The sequence below is a fragment of the Capra hircus genome, chromosome 29, assembly GCF_001704415.2.
Source record: "Capra hircus breed San Clemente chromosome 29, ASM170441v1, whole genome shotgun sequence".
Lineage (NCBI taxonomy): Eukaryota > Metazoa > Chordata > Mammalia > Artiodactyla > Bovidae > Capra > Capra hircus.
The window spans coordinates 31,628,284-31,645,275 of record NC_030836.1 but is presented as its reverse complement, the minus strand read 5'-3'; the positions used below and the strand labels follow the sequence as shown (position 1 = coordinate 31,645,275).

The following is a 16,992-nucleotide window of genomic DNA, read 5'->3' as shown; positions in this document are numbered from 1 at the left end:
AAGCTACCCACTCCAGTAATCTTGGTCTTCTCTAGAGGCTTAGCGGGTAAAGAATCCACCTGCAATTGGGGAGACCTGGGTTCACTTCCTGGGTTGGGAAGATCCCCTGGAGTAGGGAACAGCTACCCACTCCAGTATCCTGGCCTGGAGAATGCCATGGACTGTATAGTCCATGGGGTTGCAAAGAGTCGGACACGACTAAGCAACTTTCACTTTCAAGTCGCTTTACAATATTGTGTGAATTTCTACTGTAAGCAATCAGCTATGTATCCTGTGTGCACGCTCAGTTGTGTCTGACTCTGCGACCCCATGGACTGTAGCCTGCCAGGCTCCTCTGTCCATGGGAGTTTTCCAGGCAAGAATACTGGAGTGGCTTGCCATTTCCTCCTCCAGGCGATCTTCATGGCCCAGTATGGAAAGCACGTCTCCTGCATTGGCAGGCAGATTCTAAACCACCGAGCCACCGAAGAAAAATCAGCTGTACATATACATATATTCCCTGTTTTGAATTTCCTTCCTGTTTGTGTCACCACAGAGCATTGAGTAGAATTCCCTGAGTTATACTGTAGCTTCTCATTAGTTACGTATTTTCTGTGTGTGTTAGTTGTTCGGTCAGTCGTGTCCGACTCTGTGACCCCAAGAACTGTAGTTCACTGGCTCCTTCATCTGTGGGATTCTCCAGGCAAGAATACTGGAGCAGACAGCCCTCTATTCCCTTCTCCAGGGGATCTTCCTGACCCAGGGATCCAACCTGAGGCTCCTGCATTGCAGGTATATTCTTTTTTTTTTTTTTGGTTTATAAAATGTAATTTTATTTTATGCTACTCTGCTGTTACATAGGGCATAACATTTTCACAAGGCTTTTTTGGGACTACAATCAATGATTGCTGCTGCTGCTGCTAAGTCGCTTCAGTCGTGTCCGACTCTGTGCGACCCCATAGATGGCAGCCCACCAGGCTCCCCCATCCCTGGGATTCTCCAGGCAAGAACACTGGAGTGGGTTGCCATTTCCTTCTCCAATGCATGAAAGTGATTAGCAACATACAATAGTGGTCCAACTCCCTAAATAACAATCACTAGACAAACTGGACACCTTCTCACATGTGCACAAATCTGCATGAAAAAGTACTAATGTTTTAGACTGGACTGTATGCTTTTTTTCCCCTTTCTAGTATATTATTTTCTAGTGCTTCCCTGGTGACTCAGATGGTAAAGCGTCTGTCTACAATGTGGGAGACCTGGGTTAGATTCCTGGGTTGGGAAGATCCCCTGGAGAAGGAAATGGCAATCCACTGCAGCACTCTTGCCTGGAAAATCCCATGGACGGAGGAGCCTGACAGGCTACAGTCTATGGGGTCGCAAAGAGTCAGACACGACTGAGCGACTTCACTTCACTTCACTAGTGTATTAAGAAATGACATGCACTTTAATTTACCAAAAGCAATGGTTGTATTCTGGCAGCAACATGCTACTTCTATTACATAGTAAAGTGGATACCAGAACTACAAAGACAGGAGGTGTAAGTGAGTTTTTATTGGGAAGGGAAGTTGTCAACTTAAACAGCAGCAAATGAAGAGTGAATAAAAACTCCCTGTTGTCACAGATACACAAGACCTCCATCACATATGATACAGGAGGCATTTTAATCTGTGATCCCCCAGCCCCAAAATATCGAATGCTTTTCCATTCAATCGAATACTTCTGGATTCCTACTAAAAAGGAAAATATTAAGAGGATGGAAAAGTTGCTTACTGAAAGGAAATCTCTGAAGAAGAGTGAAGGAGGGAATGTAGAAATTAAGAAGTTATGTAGAACACTCTTTAAATTGTAATTAGCTACATTTTCATATCTTCACAGTAATACAAAACACAGTCACTTGCAGAACTAGTTCAGATTACTTAAATACTAGATACATTTTTAGTCTTCTACAGAAGTGTTCGGAAGTTACTTACGTTTGTATGAAATGAAGCTATGAATACTTCTCTACGGCAGTAACTGCACACCAGGAAGGCTAAGACAAACACAAATCTAGGTATGGAGTTTTCCCAAAGCTGCAGTGTGAAAAGACTATAAACAGTTGATTCCATACACATGAATGGGTTTCTCTGCTATAGGAAATCCAAATGGAGTGAGGAATGGAGATTAGTGAAAAGGTCTCAAGGGGAAGAAAGATCGCACCCTGTATGCACTCAGTTTTCTGCCCTTTCTGCCGCATCACATTCTCCTGCACTGTCTGATGTCCGTAGTGTGAGGTTGTCTCTCAGCAGCTGCATGATGAGGGTGCTGTCTTTGTACGAGTCTTCCTTCATTCAATGTGTCGAGTTCTGCAATAGCCTCATCAAAAGCCGTTTTAGCCCGTGTGCAGGCCAGTTCCAGGTTATTGAGGATCTCATATTAGAGCACAGAAAAGTTAAGAGCCAGCCCCAGCCAGATGGGGTGTGTGGGCTGCCTCTCTTTCTTGCTTATGTCGAAAGCCTCTTGGTAAGCTCCTCGGAAATTATCTATCGTTTGCTTCCGATCATCACCACAAGCAACTTCAGCAAGGTACCAGAAGTAATCTCCCTTCATTTTCAGATAGGAGACCTTACTCTCTGGATTAGTTGCATTGGCTATTAAATACTTATCCAACAATTCCAGGACCGTGGTGTAGATGGACCTCAGCTCAGACTCCACTTTCTCCCGGTAGTCCTTGATCAGCTGCAACTTCTTGTCCGAGGTGTTGGTCTTCTGCTCAATGCTGGAGATGACTCTCTAGGCAGCCCGGTGGCCCCCAACCACGTTCTTGTAGGCCATCGACAGCAGGTTGCGCTCCTCGTTGGACAGCTCGGCACCCTGCTCCATCGCGGCCTTCATGCACGTGGCCGTGTCATCATAGCGCTCAGCCTACTCGGCCAGCTTGGCCTTCTGGATCAGCTCCGTCTTCTCCATGGGGGCCAGGGGAGTGGACAGTGAGGTTGAGCCTGGACCCCAGGGGCTGGCGGGGGGTGCTGGGGCGCAGCGAGGAGGCCTTCACACCTCCGTGGCCGCGGTGCGAGTCCCACCACTTGGATCCCTCTTCTCTGCAGGCATATTCTTTACTATCTGATCCACCAGAGAAGCCCCTATATGTTTTACACGTGGTATCAATAGTGAATAGGTATCACTTCCAGTCTCTCGATTCCTTCCACCACTACCTACCCCTTTGCCCCTTAGAATCCACACATTTGTTCTCTGTGTCTGTGTCTCTACTTTTGCTTTGCAAATAAGATGATCTGTGCCATTTTTTTAGATTTCACATATATGTGTTAATATATGAAATTGGTTTTCCTCTTTCTGACTTCGTTCTGTATGATGGTCTCTAGGTCTATCCCTGTCTCTACAAATGACCCAGTCTTGTTAGTTTTTATGGCTGCATAATATTCCATTGTATATATGTACCACAGCTTCTTTATCCATTCATCTGTCAATGGACATTTGCTTCCGTATCCTCACTATTGTAAACAGGCTGCAGTGAACATTGTGGTCCATATGTCTTTTGAGTCATGGTTTCCTCTGTGCATGTACCCCATCATGGGATTGCTGGGTCAGAGGCATAGATATTTTAAAGTCTGTGTCCAGTAACTCCTATTTCTGTAGTGCCTCCAGGTCTGTTTCTACAGCCTATTGTTTTTTTCTCTCAGCTTGTTTTCTTATTGTGTGCTAGTTATTTCTTGTTATCACAGACTTGATGGATACGAGTTTAAGCAAGCTCCAGGAGTTGGTGATGGACAGGGAAGCCTGGTGTGCTGCAGTCCATGGGGTTGCAAAGAGTCAGACACAACTGAGCAACTGAACTGAACTGATTCTTTTTGAAAAATTGTTTGCTAAAATAACTTGAGGACTCGAATGATATCACCTTCCTCCAGAAGGGATTTATGCTCATTTCTGCTATGTATCTAGGGATGCCAACAATTGAAGTTTCTGAATCCAGCTCCAGACATGGAGAGAGCTTGAAGCTGAACTGAAGTCCCCCTGAGAACAATCTGATGTTCAGTTTGCTCTTAGGGCAGACTTTCCCAGCCTAAGGAGAACTGGCTTCATCAGGTCACCCTCCTATATCCAGTTCATCCCTACTCTGATGAGCTCACATTCCCACTCAGGGGCAGTTAGCCCAGCAATGTGCCACCTGCAATATGCGATGTGCCCTTCAGCCAGTTCCTGTAGAACCAACACATACTCTGAAAAGGGAAGTGGCCCCAAATGCCACACTTACTTCCCCGGGCTTCCGCTCTCTGTCCTAGGTCTTCTCCCAGTAACTCATCGTGATCTTGTTAACTTACTACCAACAGCTAACAGTGCCTTTGAGAGCAGTTTTTTTGTTTGTTTTTTTTTCTGTTAATACCTTTATTGAGATACAATTCACATGTAATACAATTCACCCATTTAAAGTGTATGATTCAGTGGTTTTTACTATATTCATAGAATTATGCAACTATTACCACTATCAATTTTAGAACATTTTCACCACCTCAGAAAGAAGCCCTGTATCCTTTCTCACCTACCAATTCCCTTGATCCTAAGCATCCATTAATCTACTTTCTGTCTCTATGAAATGCTTATTATGACATTTCATATAAGTGGAATCACATAATACAAGATCTTTAGTCTCTAGCTTCATAGCATGCTTATAAAGTTCATCCACGTTGGAGCATCTATCAGTCTTTGATTCCTTGTTGTGGCCAAATGAGAGTACATGGTGTGGAAATGCTACATTCTGTTTATACATTCTTGATGGACATTTGGGTCATGTTCACCTTTTGGCTGTTGTGAATAATGTTACTAAGGACATTCATTCATGTTGGCAACTTTGTGTGGACATACCTTCTCACTTCTTTGGGGAGTGGAAATCACTGGGTCATATGGTGACCTGGTGCTTAACTTTCTGAGGGACTGTCATGCTGTCCCGAAGTAGCTGTACCACGTTACATTCTTGCCAGCAGTGCATCAGGTTTCTGATATGAGAGAAATTTGCTTTTCTAAGATTTTTGTCTATCTTTCATATTTGTTCTCAGCTGGTTTGTTCTTCTAAATTACTGACTGTCCTTGACCAAGAGCAGAAGCCCTCTTGGACTTTCAGCAGAGTGGCTCCCATCACCAGTGTTTATTCTTTAACATTTCACATCAGATATTTCCGGTAGGCAGGGGTTGTGCTTGAGTATATCCTTGATGGAAAGGGAGAGAGGAGCATTCAGTATGCTGGTTCAAGAGTTTGGGATAACTTTCGACCACAGGCACCCTTCACTTGTAGCCCTTTGGTTTAGAAACTAGCTCAAGTAAGAAATGTTATTCTTTTCTTTTTTAAAAAAAAGTTCTTAATACTATAGATTTCATGGGGTCCTTTCAAAATGAATTATGTCTTTATGGATATATTTCTCCTGAAGTCATAAAAATGTATTTAAAATATCTTCTAAAAAATACCAAGCCCTAAAACACATTTTAGATTTTGACTTCCCAACTCAGGCTATTTGGAAAATAACTGAAAAATCTTTATGTGACTGAAAGAAGCTTTTTCAAGCTCCCCTTCATTACCTGAATCATTCATTAAAAGTGCATCAACAGATTTTCACTGCTTTCCTGGGCTAGGCTCTGAATATTAGGCGTTTGTACTCTTAGCCTCAGAGAATTTATAATCTAGCTAAAACCAGAGAGGTGAAAACCATCTAAAGTGATAAATATGCATAGGGTCATGTAATGAAATGTACATGTATTATAGAGCCTAACGGCAAGAGAGAACACGTATGAGTTATTCTGTTTCACTGATTATTTATCAGAAACCCTCATGGCAATTCCTAGTTGTTGATTACCTTGGATTCCCTCTGAGAAAATCAAAAGTAACTGTGTAGTGTAAGTGGCTTCTATTTATTAACAGTCCCTGGGACCTGTGAACTGAAAGTGGTATAAAATACTGGACAAGGGGACAGACACGGGACACAGACTGCTTGGGCATGAATTTTTATGTGGATGTCTTCACTGGATGACTCTTGTTAAGTTACTGGACCTCCCTAGCCCTCTGTTCACTCTTCTATAAAATAAGGATGAGTGTTCCTAGTTTATAACATGCCTGTGCAGAACAAATGAGTTGAGATCAATCAAGCACTGAGGGGACTTCCCTGGTAGTCCAGTGGGTAAGAATCCACCTTGCAATGCAGGAATCGTGGGTTTGATCCCTGGTCAGAAAACTAAGATCCCACATGCCTCGAAGCAACTAAACCTTCATACCACAACTGGGAGTCCGTGCACCACAACAAAGACCCAGCATGCTGCAGCTAAGACCCAAGGCAGCCAAATCGAGAAACACAAAAACTTTTTTTTTTTTTTAATAATGCACTAAGAACCAATTCTGGGACATGGTAAAGCTCTCAAGCCTAAGTTCTTATTTTTCTTAATGTGTAATCATGGTTAATCATTTACTTGGGGGAACTGAGGTATAAACAGGAAAATACTTTGTGAATTATTAGCAGCAACATACACAGAAATGGAGAAGGAAATGGCAGCCCCCTCCACTATGCTTGCCTGGAGAATTTCACGGACAGAGGAGCCTGGTGGTCTATAGCCCGTTGGGGTCACAAAGAGTCGGACATGACTGAGTGACTAACACATACTCATAAAAAAAGGAAAGGGGAAAATCCATTTTGCTCCCAGCCAAGAGGCACTTAAACCAATATCCTTCCAGCCCCCACTCATATGTGAGGTATAGAAAAGCAGTTTCCATTTTTTCCTTACAGAATATCTGTTTGATTTTTCTTACACTCAAGGCTGAAAGAACTGGCTGGTGGCATTTCTTACTGAAGGCAGTTTTACCAAAAGCCTTTGTACTTTGTGTCCAGCCTTAGTGAAGAGGGTTCAGCTGTGTCCGCATCACCTGAACCCTTCTTGGTCATATGCTCTACTCCCACCAGCTCAATCCTCAGTCCTCTCCTCCTACACCTAACTGCAACATTTAACTCTGCTTATTGCATTCATCTCACTACATTTATTAAATACCCTGGGATAGTATTTGAATAGAATTGTATTGATATTTATCAATTACTGGAGAAGGAAAGAGAAACCCAATCTGGTTTTCTCTCCCAGAAAAATCCCATGAATGGAGGAGCCTGGTGGGCTACAATCTGTGGGGTCACAAAGAGTCTGACACAGCTGAGTGACTGAGTACTATGTACCCCAACATTCCGTCTTGTTAAAATGTGTGTGCTGTGCTTAGTCCCTCAGTCGTGTCTGACTCTATGACCCTATGGACTGTTAGGCTGCCAGGCTCCTCTGTCTATGGGATTCTCCAGGCAAGAATACTGGAGTGAGTTGCCATGCCCTCCTCCAGGGAGTCTCCCCAACCCAGGGATCAAACCCAGGTCTCACACATTGTAGGCAGATTCTTTATTGTCTGAGCCACCAGGGGAGCCCGAGAATACTGGAGTGGGTAGCCTATCCCTTCTCTAGGGGAACTTTCCAACCCAGGAATCAAACCAGGGTCTCCTTAAACTGGTCTAAATAGCCATTAAAAAATTACTTTTTCTAATTTTGTTTTTTCATTAAAAAAATTTTTTTTTTAACTTTCCCTAATTTAAAGTCCCATTCATCAGGTGACTTTTCTTCTGCCTCGACTTTGATGTTGATATTCTAAACATTTTGTCCTCAGTTTTTTTATTTGCCCTCAGTTTCTTCCTAAGAAATCACATCCATGCCAAGGATTTCCTTCCCCGCTTCTCTGTATATTTTGTTCAGAATTTCCTCCCAAGTCCAAACTTCCATCCAGCTTCCCGCTGGACTGTTCCCCGTGGGGTATCATACAAGCTCCTCAAATTCAGCATGTCTAAAGTGACTAAGACTCTTCCTCTCCAAACTGTATTTCCCTTGAAATATCCTTATTATCCTTTATGGACTGAATCACTCAAGTGGGAAACTCCAGCGTTCACCTACTTATACAGCTGTAGCCCCACTGCTGGTAGCTCAGTTCAGAGTCTCATCATTCCTCAGCTGAAGTATTACAGCAATCACTTGTCTTGCCTCCAGTTTTTATTTTTGTTTATTTTTAATTTTTTTTATGGTTTATTTATTTATTTTTTATTTTTTTTGATTTTAAAATCTTTAATTCTTACATGCGTTCCCAAACATGAACCCCCCTCCCACCTCCCTCCCCACAACATCTCTCTGGGTCATCCCCATGCACCAGCCCCAAGCATGCTGCACCCTACGTCAGACATGGACTGGCGATTCAATTCTTACATGATAGTATACATGTTAGAATGGGAATTCTAACATGTATTTTTAATTTTTTAAAACATTTTTCTTTCTTTATTTGGGTGCCTGGTGGCAGGATGAGGGCACCCTCCCTGCACACGGGTCAGGCAGCTGCATCCCCCACCCAGGGTGGGGTAACCTTGCCCTCACCCTGACCCCCCAACTCTCATCCAGCTCCAGAGACTGTGCCATCCTGGGGGCTCCCCTGTCACTCAAATCCCCTAATCACCCTGTTGGAAGGTGCGGTCTGTTTCCCACTAGGACTCCACAGGGCCAGGCAGGCCCTCTTAGGGTGGACTCAGAAGCCAAACTGTTGACATCAAAATCATGTCTCCATCCTCCTAGCTGATTCTAGGTCCCCCATCATTTCTCTAGGCCTCACTTTCCTCATCTGTGAAATGGGCACAAAATTGTTACCACTCCCCCATCTCCTCTCCCCTCCCCCTGCTCACCCTTCTCCTCCCTTACATCCTCCCCCTCCTCTTCCTCCCTCTCCCCCTCCTTCCACATCTCCTTCCACACCTTCCCCTCCTCCTCCTAAACTTCCCCCACTTTAGCCCCCAGGAGGCTCCCTCATCTAGGCAGCTGACACATTCTCTGGGTAGATATGCAGGGAATTTAGGTTCAGGCTGGCAGCTTTCAGCTCTAAGCCTGGGCCCTGATGAAGAAGGGAATGTTAATCATTAATATGATTTCTTTCCAGAGAAGCATAAGATTTTACAGCTGGAAGCAGCCTTAGAGAATCATGATAGCCCACAAGTTACAATTGTGGAAACAGCGGGCTCTTGCTGTCCCTAAAGTCACAGGGCTGGTCGGCTAGTTACTGACTGTGCTAGTCCCACCACCCCAAGCCCTTCTCCTAAACCCTTTTTAAGCTTTTAAGTTTTTAAATGCATCTCCTAGACGAGTGAGAATAGCCCAGCCCTGCAGTTTCACTCTGGGTGGATAGACCTCTTCCCCCGGTGAGCTAGGCAAAACTGTAGAGGGAATAAACCAACTCTAACAATAATAACCATTATTGCCCTAGTGCTTCCACCACCGCTTCTGTTTGTATCCTGCACTTTCTGCACTTTCTCTAACCTCTTAAGAACTGGCAAATGAGGAGAAGCCAATTTCAGCAGAAAGGATCTCCCAGGGAAACTCAGAGATGCTCAGGCTTCAGACAATGGGGTCTGGAGGTAGTGCCTGGGCTGATGGGAGACCCAGGGCCCCACGGTGATGCCGCAGGCGCCTGGCACAATCTGGAGCCTGATGAAAATGAGCAGTGACTGTATGGACTTGTCTTTGCTGGCCACTGCCGGAAAACTCTGTCCCCACTAAGTCACTGGGTCTCTGAGTTCTGTACCTGGATGCCCAGCCTCACGTGACTCGAGGACAGGGTACTCACATTTGGTGATCTGTTCCCCCACTCCCCAACTCTGGGCCTGGACAGATCAGGGGTGTCCAGACCTGGTAAACAGCTCCAGGGGAATGGCCAGACTTGCTCTGAAGCCTGGGCGACTGGGAGACAGAAAGGTCTTTTGTTAAGGGTTTTAGAAGGAAGGAGAAGTTTGGGGATGGAATGTTGAGCAAGGAAGGGCTGAGGGAGTTCTGCAGCAGACAGACCCATGGGGAAGCTCGGGGAGGAGAAGGTGGGTGGGAAGAATATGGTTCAGGATCCTTGTGGTCCCTGAGTTTTCTGATCAGATGATCCTCACAGTGGCAGTCCTTGACTCCAGGACCTCTTCCTGAAGCTGATAATGAATATGGTGCTAGAAACTTAGTGGCTCTGAGTTAGGGTGTAGGGGGGCACATGAGGATGATCATTCATCCCCAAAACTTGCAGCACACATCTCCTGTCTCCTGGAAATCAGATGCAGGGCTGGACCAGGAGGCAGGAGGAGCAGCCCCCACCCCCACCCCTGTCCTGGGCCACTGCAGACTGCTGCCTTGGGCCCAAGGTCATGTTGGTGACAGAGCCACCTGTTTCAGGGATGAGAGGGAGGAAGAACCCCCATTCCTTGCTGTCCTTGTCTCCACTTTCCTTGCTCTGATGACCTTGAAGAGCCTTCTTTTTCTTCTGTCCTAGTTCGGTTTCCATGGGAACTGGAGTGGCAGCATCATCATTCTGCTGAGGTGAGATCCCCCCAGGATGCCGTGAATACCCAGGAGAAAATGATCAGAGAAGAATATACCATCTCAGAAATTACCCTGCAGGGCACTTCCTAATATTCTGCTTCCGACATCTCCTGGGTTAGGTCTTTCGTTTTGTGTCCTCAAGTTCAGGGAGCCCGCCGGGAATGGGCGTTTGGTCCAGATCTTTGGTCCTTAGCATCTGTTCTGCTCCTGGTTGGTGTGATAATCACTTACTCCGTGAATTCCTGGGTAAGGGTCATGAGAAGATGAAGTCATTTGATATCCTCTCAATAAATCCAAGGGCTTCCCAGGTGGCACATTGTTAAAGAATCTGCCTGCCAATGCAGGAGGCGTGGGTTTGATCCCTGAGTCAGGAAGATCCACTGGAGAAGGCAATGGCCACCCACTCCGGTATTCTTGCCTGCAAAACACCCATGGACAGAGGAGCCTAGTGGGCTACAGTCCATGGGGTCACAAAGAGTGGGACACAACTGAGTGACTGAGCACCACGAATAAATTCAGACAACCACATGTGGCGCCTTAAGCCCTGTCCTCTCCCCAAATTGCCCTCTGGCCAAGTGATTCATGACAGAATCATGACCAGCTGTAGATATATTTTACTTGAACTTCTCAAAAAAAGCTAGTGGTATGTTTAAGAGTGGTCACTTATAGTCGAATTGATTGACAGGCACTGGACTTTCTGGAATGAGCCATGGGCTGCTCAGCAGGTCCCTAGACAATGAGACAGATTCAGAATGAACCATCTCCTAACCATGGTTCTTGCAGAGTAGTTGAGAGCACAGATTCTGGAGCCTGTCTGCCTGAATTCAAATCCTGGCTCTGCCACTTAAGAGCTGGTGAACCTGGGCAGGGCACCTAGCCTGTCTGATTCTCAGTGTCCTCATCTATAAAATGGGATGATGATGGTTTCTATCTTATAAGTGATCGTATTAAAAGAATTAATACACACAAAATGCTCAAAACAGTACCTGTACATGGCAAGTCTTAGCCATCTGATTATTATCATAATTATCCTACTTTATTCATTCTGAGATGCATTTTTTTCCCATTTTTATATCTCTGAAGTCTGAAGGGTTTTTTTTTTTTCTGTTTTCTGGGAACATAAAATATTGTGTATCTATAATGGATTGTGTTTCAGATTCAATTACATTTATTATAATCATTTTTTAGATCTCATCTCTAAAACAGTGTCTGGTCAATAATGAGGACACCATATAATTTTGCAAAGACTAAATAAATTCTCTCTAGGTCTTTTCTTCCTGGAGTCCTGGTAATGAAAGTTTTGCCATTGTGACCATCAGCGTGGGCCCAACTCAGGCAGACAGATAGCGCTGATATTAGAGGTGCAGTCATTCCCTTTACTACTCCTTGGCCCTCAGGACAGACATTCCAGCTGGTTCTGCAACGTTGTGGAGGTAAGGAATCTCAGTCTGCACCATCTGACAACCAGAGGGAGTTCTGTGTCTGTGTTAGAGTTCTTCAGGTAAACAGAACTGATAGGATGTGTGCTTAGGTATATTTTAAAGAATAGCTCATGGGGTTACCTGGCTGGCAAATCCAAAATCTGCAGAGCAGGTTAGCAGGCTGGAGCCCCAGGAAGAAGACAATATTCCTGTTCAAGTTTGCTGCAGAATTCCTTGCTTGGGAAAGGTCAGTCTTGCTCTGTTCAGTGCTTCAGCTGACTGACAGCCCCACCCATGTTATAAAGGGCAATCTGCTTTGCTCAAAAGCCATGATTTATGGGACTTCCCTGGTGGTCCAGTGGTTAAGACTCTGCTCTGCCACTGCAAGGGATATAAGTTCGATCCCTGGTGAGGAAATTAAGATCCCACATGCAGTACAGCTCAGCTGAAAAAACACAGCAACAACCAAAGTCTGCTGATTTAAATGTTAATTTCATCAAAAACAGCCTCACAGAAAGATCCAGAATAGTGTTTGACTCAGTATCTGGGTGCCTTAGCCCAACCAAGTTGATACATAAATTCACCATTGCATAGACTTATGGGGGAGATTTCTAGAGTGAAGGGCCTGTGTTTGTTAAAGACCATCCTTTCCATGGAGAGATCATGCCTCCTCCCTTGCGAGTTCCTGATGGGCTCAGATTTCACAATAGTCTCTTCTGTAATCTCCACAGCAATCCTGCACAGTAGGCAGGAATAACTTCATTTTTCAAATGAAAAAGAATCTGAGGCTAAGTGTCTTATTAGTAGATACCTCTGGGATACTAAAGTTGCCTCATTCAAGCCAGGTTTCTCTGACTCTAGCTCTTGCTTGTCAAGGGTACTAGTAGTGTTTACTGCTTGCTATTACATTATTATATTAAACACCAATGCTTACTTTGTTTCAGACACTGTTCTAAGCACTTTACATATATTAACTTTCTAAATTAACTCAATTTCCTAATCTGCTCCTAGAATTCTGAAGATGGATATGACAAACAAGTCATCTGGAGGTGAGAAATGCCTGCTGTCAGCATTGCCTGGGCATGGCCAGGGGAGGGCTCTTTGCTTCCTGGGGCTAGTTATCTCTCTCCCTCCTGCCAAGCTTCTTTCCTGCTATTTTCACTGAGCAACTGATTAATGCCTGTGCAGGGCAGGCATGCCCACTCCATGGTGTTCTCACCTCGTCACTTCTTTGCACCTTCTAATGGCTTCTGAGATTAGCTCCTATCTTAGTTTGCCACATTTAATGAGGAGTGGGGACGTTGACATGAACCAGGAATGCTGTCAACATCCCTGGCTCTCCAAGGTCCACATCCTGCTCTCTAGTTTTGCACTTTTTTTTTTTTTTGGCTGTGTTGTGTGGCTTCTGGGATCTTAGTTTCCTAACCAGAGATTGAACCCATGCCCTTGGCAGTGAAAGCGTGGAGTCCTAACCACTGGATCACTAGGGAATTTCTGCACTTCTTAATTGCCAGTAGCTCAGCCCTACCATCCTTCTGAGAAATGAAGACCTTGTTTGCAGGACCTCCATCTCTGAGCATCACTTAAGGGCTGGAGTCCTGTTGTGCACAGGGGAGCCGTGAGGTGTTCTCCTTACCTTGACTTCTGTATGGGTTCATTTCTGCCATAAAACCCCTTTATCTTTCACATCAGACCAGAGTTTTGTGTTGAGGGAATCACAATAAAGGAGAGGAAATGCTGCCTTGATGGAGGCCAGCTGGTAGATATTCGGCACATCTAGGGAACAAAGTCATCGTTTGGTGTGAGCGATGAGTGCCACAGAGCCCCTGGCCATTAAGTGGGATGAGGAGGGTGGAGGTCTGGTTTGGGGAAAAAGAAAAAGGCAATTGCCCTTCATCTGGGCAATGCAGGATGAACAAGATTTTGCAGGAGCAAAGGGAAGGGAGAAGGCAATGGGAAAAATCTGGGAAGAGTCAAATGTCCCGTGAAGAGGGCTTCTCCACTGTACTAAGCATCCTACCCTCCCCTTGTTTTCTGGGGTCCTCTGACGATCCCTTCAGTGGTGGGTGTCCTCTGCTTTCTCTTCTTTGGTTGATGTTTCTCATCAGCATTTAAGCATTAAGCATCAGCATTTAAGCATCAACACTCAGCATTAAGCTGAGTCTCTGTTATCTTTAGAACAGCAGTGTACAAATCAAAACTCTTAAACTGTCTCCCTCCACTCCTTTTCTCTCCAGACACCCACTGCCCTAGTTATCACCTTCATCCAGTAGCTCAAGCCCCAAAAGAGGGAGTCAGTCTTTACATTCCTCACTAGCCTGTCCACTTCTCTCATTCCTTACCAGGTCCTGCCAGTTTAACTCTTAAATATATCGCCTGAAGGTGTCCACTTTTTATAGTGATGGTTAATTTTGTGTGTCCTCTTGACTACCTACAGAAAGTCTAGATTAAGCATTGTTTCTGGGTATGAAATTGGCATGTGAACTACCAGACTCCGTAAAGTAGACTGCCGTCCCCAGTGGGAACAGACATCCTCCAGTCCAGTGAGGGCTTGAATAGAGCAAAAGGCAGAAGCAGGAGGAATCGACCCATTTTTCCTGCCTTACTGATGACCTGGGGCCTCCCACATCATCCTCTCCTGCTCTGGGACTGGGGTTGATGCCACTGGCTCCCTTGGCTTCCCAAACGGTGGACTCAGAATGAATCATAGTAATATCACCAGCAGATGGCAGCTCATGGGGTAGCCTTCATAATCACAAGAGCCAATTATACACACACACACACACACACACACACACACACACACACACACACACACCCTGCTGGGTCTATTCCTCTGGAGAACCCTGACTAATACAGATGTGGGTACTGACAGTGGTGGTAAAGAAACAGTTTGAAGGATGAGTTTTCTGAATTGGTTGTGGGTTTCTGGAATTGGTTCTCTAATTTGATTAGAATTTAAAATGCTAATCACTCTATTTCCAGAAGTAGAGAGATAGTATCATGATAGTTCATGACATGAACTGGTTACAAAGATGTGCAAAACATCTGCATTGGATACTCCTAATCACTGGCTCAGACCATGAAGAATCCACTTGAAATGAGGGAGACCTGGGTTGGGAAGATCCCCGGGTTGGGAAGATCCCCTGGAGAAGGGGATGACAACCCACTCCAGTATTCTTGCCTGGAGAATGCTCATGGAGAGGGCTACAGTCCATGGGATCACAAAGGGTCAGACACAACTGAGCGAATAAGCATAGCACAGTCGAGTAAGATACAGGATACTGGGTAACTGTGTCTGTGACACTTTTGAACATTTTTGGAAAACATTTCTGGAAATGAATATAATAACCTCATCTGGCTGCTCTTAACATCACTGGACAAAGAGGAGAAAGAAAAGGATGAGCTCAGGGCTTTGAATTCCCAGTTTCAGAGCCACAGGTAAACCTGAGAGTGTGTGGGTGTGCCCTGATGAGACCCTCAGCTCCTGGAGCTGCAGGGCAGAGACAGCTGGGAGTCCAATTCAGATCTCAGTCTGCTGACTTACTCCCTAAGCTGAAATCCCAACCTCCTGGAAGTGTCTGGTGTCAAGGTAAGGGCGTTTGTCAGGGAAGAATAGGATAGGGAGTTGGAATGGAGGAGGTCTTCGTGAAGCCAGGACTTCAGGTCAGTCTTTGCCAGTGAAAGAGAACACACCGCCAGCGGCAGTAGAATCCTCATCCCCAGAGTGTCAGTCTTTCCACCCCCATCTGAGGGGAGTCACCCTGCATTGCTTGGAGGAAGTGTGATGGCCTCCCCTGAGGCATTTGTCTTGCAAGACAATAGATTCTCTTCCTGCAACCAAGCCCTGCCGCATATACACACAACACACAAACTATGTTGCATTAATATATTTACAATATATTGTAAGAAGGTGTATATATGTGCATGTGCTCAGTAGCTGAGTCCTGTCCAACTCTGCAGCCCCATGGACTACAACACACCAGGCTCCTCTGCTCATGAGATTTTTCCAGGCAAGAGTGCTGGAATGGGATGCCACTTCCTGCTCCAGGGGATCTTCCCGACCCAGGGATCGAAACTGTGTCTCTTGCATCTCCTGTATTAACAGGCGGATTCTTTACCACTTGTGTCACCTGGGAAGCCCCGTGTGTGTATGTGTGTGTGTTTTTGTGTGTGTGTGTGTGTGTGTGTGTATACACACGCTTTGTGCATTCGCCCTCTGGCTGCCCTGTCCAAGTGGTAGGGTAGGGACTCCTCCCCTCCAAGATCAACTGATGGTGGTGGCTCAACAAGCAAGGAGGTCAGAGGGACCCAATGGGGCTCTGAGCATGGCTGGCCTGTGAATTAATCTGAACTGTGGAAAGTGAGCCCTCCCTCGGACCTATCGCCCTGTGCACAGGAGCAAAGGGAACCTGGACCCTGTCTACCAGGAGGTGTCCCTGCCCAGCTGCCCTATGCCAGAGCGTGGGTATGAAGCATGGCTGGGTTGTGTCTCATAATCCCACCCCAAACCCTGAGCAAAGACCTTGCACAGTGTCGGGCATGTGCTCCGTACATCCGAGGAGAATTAGGGAGTGAAGAAAAGGCTGAGATCAGTTGCCAAGAAGGAGGAAGCAGGCAGGGGAGGTGGAAGGCCCTCACAGTCAGGGACAGCCCTGCTCAGAGAGACAGCCGTGAAACAAGGCCCTCAGGTGCAGAAGCCGAAGGTACCTTGGCCCAGGGGGTTCTTGGAAGGCCAGTTATTGGGTGGAGAAGTCTGGGATGGGCGAGGAAAGGAAGAGGAAAGAGAAGGGAGTGAGTGAAAGGTGCGGGAGGCTAGGATGGGAGGCTAGCTCAAGGGAGGGCAAACCGGAGGGCACGGGGGGTGGACAAAGAAGGTTCCCTTCTCTGCGGCTGGCCTGTGATTTCCAGGCAGAGGAGCCAATCTTTAAGAGATGCCACTTTGAATGAGGCCCTTCCCAGGAAATCTCATAGAATTCTGTGACATTCCAGGAGGTGGTTATCGCTATTCTCCAGCAGGGAAAGAGATGTGGAGGCTTAATCTGGATGAAAAGGCTTTTCTCTTCCCAGGATGGTGTGCACACTCCAAGTTCAGACGGAGATGCTTCCTGCATTCGCACCTTCTGCTCCCCGACTGTGTGGCATTTAAAGATAATGGTGAGGTATTAATGCAACCACAGGATATTAATGTTCATGCATG

General features: G+C 45.7%; 1 pseudogene; it reads right to left on the bottom strand.

Moving 5' to 3' along the window:
• Positions 2,182-3,008, bottom strand: LOC102170029 (annotated as a pseudogene).